The following is a 7,302-nucleotide window of genomic DNA, read 5'->3' as shown; positions in this document are numbered from 1 at the left end:
TATACAAGTTTAGAGGAGAGCAGCGAATAAAATAAATTACTTGAATAGCGTGAATCATATGATCATGTTAGATGATTGAATAATATGGGCAAAAGAACACTACAAGTGCCATAACTTGTGTACGGCGCTCACTTTAGTGCCATAACTTTTTTTTGGATCACTTTAGTGCTAAAATTTTTGAAAAACGATCACTTAAGTGCTAAATTTTTTGAAAAATGATCACTTAAGTGCCAACTCCGATGCCGTACACAATTTTTCGCTGGAAATTTGACGTGGCATTTTTTTTATTAATTTCTGAAGCTGACGTGGCTCGCCGGAGTCTCGCCGGAGATTGGCACTTAAGTGATCGTTTTTCAAAAAATTTAGCACTTAAATGTTCGTTTTTCAAAAAATTTAGCACTTAAGTGATCGTTTTTCAAAAATTTTAGCACTAAAGTGATCCAAAAAAAAATTATGACACTTAAGTGATCGTTTTTCTTCTGACTTGGCACCAAAGTGATCCGAAAAAAAGTTATGGCACCAAAATGAGCGCCGTACACAAGTTATGGCACTTATAGTGTCCTTTTGCCAAATAATATGAGTAAACCTATAATAACTTCTTCAACAAATTGACTTTTCAAAGTAACCTGCGTAAATAAAAGCTTGAGTCTAATGGATTTGTGTGACATGTAAAGTGTTTCATGTACTTTAAACAGCCAGGTCTATGCTCTGTACCCTCAATTATGAAAAAAAAGATAAAAGGAGTTTTCATTCTCCTTTCCACCTTTCCCCCCGCTTATTCCCCTATTAGATTTCTAATGAGCTTACCTAGAGTATAGACCTTTCAAAAGCATAAACCTATCTGAACAGCAGCTCGCATGTCTTGCTTCCAAATTCAGCTTCGATCCTTGGGTAATAATCTCATCTAGGGTGTGGATCAGTCATGGAAGCTTCGTTTATTGATGTCGGTGCTGAGCCATTTATAGATGAAGCCGACATTCCTCTACCACTGGCATCTGTCAAATATGCAGGTCGTGTTGGCATCGGGAGGGTCGTGCTCCGGCTCTCGAGCATTAAAACCACCAAAGCCATGGTAGGCCGTCTCTCTACGTTCTCTTGAACACATAACAATGCAATGTGGATGCATCTAGACATTTCGCTTCTCAAACTGCCATTTGACATCTAATCTATAAGGTGAAAAGGTGTTCCCTTTCTCCAATTTTTCCATGCCTGCAGTGTAGAGTCACGAAAGCAAGTATACGAGTTTTGTTATTTCACATGCGCATGGAGAATTATAGATTTTCACTAACTGAATTGTTGGATGAACTCCGCAATTTCGTACTCACGTAGCTCAGTAGGTGCTCCGAATTCCCTGAACAGCTGAAATATGAATTCTTCTTGCCACTGATAATCTCTAGTACCACTACACCGAAACTATACACATTGGTCTTCATAGAGATCTCTCCGTGCTTTACTTATTCAGGAGCCATATAGCCACTGCAACACATAAAACATATAAATCCAAGCATCATTAATTGGGAAACTTAAATTGGTGTATGTTTTCATTGTGTACTTTCCCAGACAGGTTCTAACAGACGACGAAGCTTCAGAAAGTTTATTCGAAACTTGCAAAGTTCCTGTGATTCGTGCAGTATTTTCTCTACTTTGGTCCAAAACGAATAGCCTGGCCGTGCCAAAATCGGATATCTTAGGATTCATATTCTCATCTAGCATAACAATGCCAGGCTTCACATCACGGTGTATGATCCTAAGGCGCGAATCCTCATGCAGATAAAGAAGTTCTCGAGCGATTTCTCTTATTATACTCAAACGCCTCTCCCAACTTAACAATGTACGTTTTACTGAATCTGCAAAATAGAGATCATATAGGTTCTAAATTGTACTGCGTGTAATGCAAAGTGCTGCCAAATGGTTTGCTGGAAAAATCTGTCCAACCAATACATTTACAACTATCAGTGAAATGGAAGCGACAAATTTGAACATCCAAGTTCGTACCGGAAATGAATCCTTCAAGGCTTGCATTGGGTGCTAACTCAAGTATAAGAAGCCTTTCCCCTTCTTCAAAGCAATACCCGTGGAGCATAATCAGATTTTTGTGCTGAAGCCTGGCCATTAGAGTGACCTCATTCTTAAACTGTTCTTGACCTTGATTAGAACACCCCTCAAGCCTCTTCACAGCAATGTATCGTCCATTTTCAAGCTTTCCCTGCAGTAAAATTTTCATTAACAAACAATGTCTTTCTCCATGTAATGACGTAATTCCCATATAAACATCGAATAAACTACCCAATACACTTTTCCGAATCCCCCTTCTCCAAGCTTATTGGCTTTTGAAAAGAAATCTGTGGCAACCCTGATCTTGCTTATTTTGAACTGTAAGCTTTCAGTGGTTTCGACCTTGTCTTTTGCTGAAGACAATGCAGAGCAATCAACATAAGGTCTCCAGAGTCGGAGCCGAAAAAAAGTTAAATTTATCTTTATGTTAGCATGCCATTTGGTCTCTCAGAAACGGAATAGGAACCAAAATTGTGGCGTTGTCCCTCCCACACTATTCAATCCTTATGCTAAGCTTGATCAGAAGTCACTCAATAACTACTCAAATGCAGAACACGAACAACTGATAAATCCACTAACCAGATGAGACCTTCCATGGATCACTTCTTTTCCATCTAATAAAGCAACAGACAGAGACAATAACCATCACGAAGAGAACTGTCAAACCTACCACAGCAATGACAATGTGTAACGACTTCGACATATTACCCGCCAACATCAAGCTATGTGCTTAATCCAATTTGAAATTGAAACTCATCATTGCTAACATTTGAGAATCGAACAATTCTTTTTATAGCACGGACATCCGAAAATTTGGCTCGATTAATCCTCATAGATACATGCAAAACTGACAATTTCACGTATAATATCCCTCGTAGCAGGCGTGGACTCTGGAAGTATAATTGTAATTCATGAATGTTAAATCGCCAGTGATTGTACAATTGAACTAACCACTGGTGACTTGGGCATTTGAAGGTGGAGGAGCAGGAGGGTCGGCCTTGGCAGTTCCAGTCGGCAGTGGCAGAGATGGCGGTGGATTGCTGGGATCGGACTTGAGAAACGGGTACAGTTCCCATTGGAAAAGGGATGATAGCACAATGCCTAAAGGGGAGCTCGAATAATTCCCAGAAGACAATTCTGGAGAGCATGAGATACACGTGAGGAAATAGCGAGACTAAAGAGCAAGAGTGAGAAAGCGCCGCCTCATTGCCGCGCTGCCTCATGCCCAGGCCGCCTCACCGTCATGCTCGCGCCGCCTGCTCACAGCCAGACCTGTGGCAGTGAGTAGCTTGCTGCCGCCGTTGCTCCCGCGCTGATCTCCACCTACCGCCGCTGCTGCCCCCCGCCGCGTTGCTGCATCCAGTCGCTGCATTGCCCGGCTTCGACACCACCACGCTCCCTAATGTTGACGTCGCAGCTTCCGTGACTGAGACCATCGAATCGAGCACTCTCCACCGTGGACGCCCCACATCCAAAGCTCCTCAGCCGAGTCCCAGTCAAGTCCACACTTGGTCTTGCTTTCTTGTTCAGTGGGTCCAACGAAGTCAACAGAATTCATTGGATCCAACTTGAATTATCTGCAGGTTTCTTTGGTCTTGCTGGGAAGTCCGATAAATCTCCTTGCCGGTTGTTGTGATTCCCTCTGATGACGAAGCCATGAAGTAGCGGCTCAGCGCCTAACTCCGCCGAGATCTCCGTGAGCATCCCTCACCATGAGCGTCCACATTGCTAGCTAGCCTTGGCCATGAACCACCATCGAGACGAGCTGCTCGTGATCCATCGCCAGTCCACCCCGTCCCGATCCACGAGTCCGATCCCATGCCATTCAAACTTGGAAAGCAAATATTCGAATTAGGTAAAAAGCTCATATAATTTGATTTTCGTGTATATTGTTTCCTTGTTTGAAATATTGCAATCTTGTGTGAATCTTTGAGTAATATTATCTTATCCATTAAGTTTCTGAATAGCCTTTAAATTAAGAATTATTTCCTAATTTCACAACGTGCATATGATCAACGGTCCGATTTCATGCCTGAAATATGACTCACGATCGCACGGAAAATTGTCAATCCGATCTCCCGCCCGAGATATGATTTGCGATTTTGCGGAAGATTGACTAATCTGATCCTCAAACCCCAAGATATGATTTGTCAATCTATTGTTTCTAAATTTAAATGGATATGGATAATATTTCTTTTGATTTAGTGTCATGTTAATTTGATTGCTATTTCTTTCCTTTTTTTGTTGTTGTTTGAATTGAATTGATTATGTTTCCATAAAAAAAAATCAAAAAAGATTAGTCAATAATTCGAAATCTATTTTTTATATAATATTGCATATTTAGAGTAATTTTCTCATTCCGAATTTAATAAAATACCAAAAATATTTTCTTAGAATAAATTAGATTTTCATTCCTAGGATAGATTGTAGGTTTAAATTAAAGTATTTAATTAATTTCGAATTTCATGAAAAATACAAAACTATCATATGCATGTCATATAGATTAATTGCATCATGCTTTCATGTCATCTTGCCACGTCATTCATACATTGCCATATGTCATTGCTCGCGTGTCATTAGAAATTGCACATCTAGGTTCATTTGTGTCATATTAGAATAGTCCATTTAACCGTCGCTAGAATTAGGACATTTAAATAAATTATATGTCGCATGTCATATTAGACGTTGAATGCATTGCATAAAATTTAGTTTTCATTGAATTGGAGAAAACCCTAAAAAAGGATTTGAGTGAAATTGTGTGTTAATTATAAATCATATTAGGGTTGTTGGTGTGATTTTCTACCTAACATTGCATAAGCTTTCGTTGCTTCGAGGTAAGTTTTCCTCCTTATATTTGCAATTTATTTACTGCTTTGCTTTATTGAGTGTTACATTATTGGTTGCGCATCCGCATGATCACATCGTATGTTAGTAGATAGGTTTAAAATCAATCCAAGCTGCTCGCAAATATTTTTGAAATAAAAGAGAAAAGGTACCGAAAGGGCATTAGAGTAATCTAGTGTAATCAAGTCCCTGAATCCATAATCTCTGGTTCGTAGGAGTAAAGTAATTCTCCCAATACTTTACTTGGATTCCTAATCGATCCACCAAAAAATAGATTAGTGGCGACTTCTGATTGAAATGATCTTGCATGTTAAGAACTTGAACTTACGTCGTGCATTGGTAAGAACTTGGGAGAGCCCGAATTAGACTTAGACTTAATAATCCATTAGCCGAACCCCTAGGTGGTGCACCGCCGGAGGTGAGGTCGCGACATGTATTCAATGTATAAAAGTTAGTTTACTAATATATATATTAGATTAGCTTAGTACATCTACATTTTTCTTTGTCAATGATTAACTTAAAAAGTTTAATGAGTTTAGAGAACCTTCTAACTTGTCAACTAACAACGATTAGAAAGCATTTTAGAGATTTTATCATTACCCTTTTCTTTATAGTTTTTCCACCTCCCTTTGATAATTGTCATTAGGTTGAAAAACTTGTGTTCCAGAAGCGAAGTGTGGACTTTGGTTAACATCAACATTTAATATTAACATCAAATCATTTGCATAGGGCTAATGCTATCCCGACTGCTTAAAAAAATTTATTATATACTTAATCCTTCACGATAAGCAGTCCCCAAAATTGCCTTAGACATAACCTGAGCAAGTCCTTAAAATGCTCTATCTCAGTCCTTATCGAACCTCGAAATCACTGGGAAGTAAAAATTTTAGAGAGTATTTCCTCTTCCTGGATAAGATAAAGATACAGGGCGAGTTAGGCGTGTAAGGTGTGCGAGTACCGACACGTTAAAATAAAGGACGCATTAGTGGAGTTTGCCCTACGGGATGGAAACAGACCACGGAGGTCCTTATAAAACTTCCTTCCTTTGGTGAGGTTACCTCTTAACCGAACACCAAGGATCCAAGAGAAGTCTCTAATAAGTACATAAATTATCGCAATAGTTGATCTTGACTTTCTATGATGACACGTTTATTCAGGCCACTATGATTCTGTATTTACTTTAAACAATTGTTATGAAGGTTAAGATTGTATCATATAACATAGGCTTATAAAGGATGATAGGGTATTGGAGTAGGTAAGGACAATTAGTCAAAGTGCCTTTGCGTGACTAGCCTGAACTGTTTGCTGTGTTTTATATAATCTTTTATTTTTGAAATTTCAAAATATTTATTAAATTTTGGGACAGTGAAAAATGCTTTTTACTTTAAAAACTCCGCAGGAGGGTGATCTTTAGGATGGAAAAATATTTGACTTAAGAGGGATTGACCAAGCGCAATGGAGCTGAGCGGGTAGGGCTAGCTGGGATGGGATAATAGAATATGGTAAACCGAAGCCGATTACAGTCTCTTAAGCAATAATTCAACATAAAATAACCCTGTAGATTTAGAAGTACATGATTTCTCGGTATGATTGCACCGAAAGTTTTGATATTGTAATAGAAGCCGTGTTGACCAGTCGATAAGGTTGACAGAAGAAAAGGAAGAAGTGGCCGCTTTACTTATAAAGAAGGAAAGCGCACGACCGAGAGTAAACAATAGGTGGGGCTCGTACGTCTAATGGATAGGAAAAGAGAAGACGAAGAAAAAGATAAAAGAGAAAAATTCGTTTTGAACACCCAATGAGCCGGATTAATTACGTTTTGCAGCGTCTAGTAAGGATGCAAGCCCCTAGTTCATATGATCATAGTAATTTTCGGAGTTAGGTGATGAATTTTGAACTGCAAAGCTTGATTTAGGAGTTGTTAAACTGTGGAGTTACATGGAAATGACAGTTTAAGGTGTTGGTGAGCCCTAATGCTTGATAGAAAACAATTTTGAAATAAAATTTAATCGGAATGAATTTTTGAAGTTTTGCGCTCAAATTTTGCGTAGTGCACAGTTTTGAATAACCGCTATGGATTAGCGTTTTGTTAGCGCGTAGAAGTTGTTTTGTTAGCGAATAAGCTTAGCTTAGTCAATTTGTAGTTATGATAGGTTTTACTCGGTTTTGGTATTATTTTCCGGTCAATTGATAGGATTTTGAGTTCGTGGGCTTGAAATAACTTTTGAATTTTGGTTTAGATTTTCCTAGGTGAGTGGTGCTTACCTCTTCCATGAATATATACCCATGTCTTGAAAGTGATAGAGATTTGATATATTGTGAGTTATGAAAAGCATGTTTGTTGCATAAAATATGGATCGGCCATTTACTACGTTTTGGTATTTAAGAATGGTTTAAGCAATG

General features: G+C 38.7%; 1 pseudogene; it reads right to left on the bottom strand.

The window, feature by feature from the left end:
- Window positions 1-771: 771 nt before the first annotated feature.
- Window positions 772-2,128, bottom strand: LOC115673785 (cysteine-rich receptor-like protein kinase 10; annotated as a pseudogene).
- Window positions 2,129-7,302: the final 5,174 nt, after the last annotated feature.

The sequence above is a fragment of the Syzygium oleosum genome, unplaced genomic scaffold (genome assembly GCF_021117445.2).
Source record: "Syzygium oleosum isolate NSW1041296 unplaced genomic scaffold, Sole_v2.1 Sole_v2.11, whole genome shotgun sequence".
Taxonomy (NCBI): Eukaryota; Viridiplantae; Streptophyta; class Magnoliopsida; order Myrtales; family Myrtaceae; genus Syzygium; species Syzygium oleosum.
This window is presented reverse-complemented; position numbering and strand designations above follow the sequence as displayed.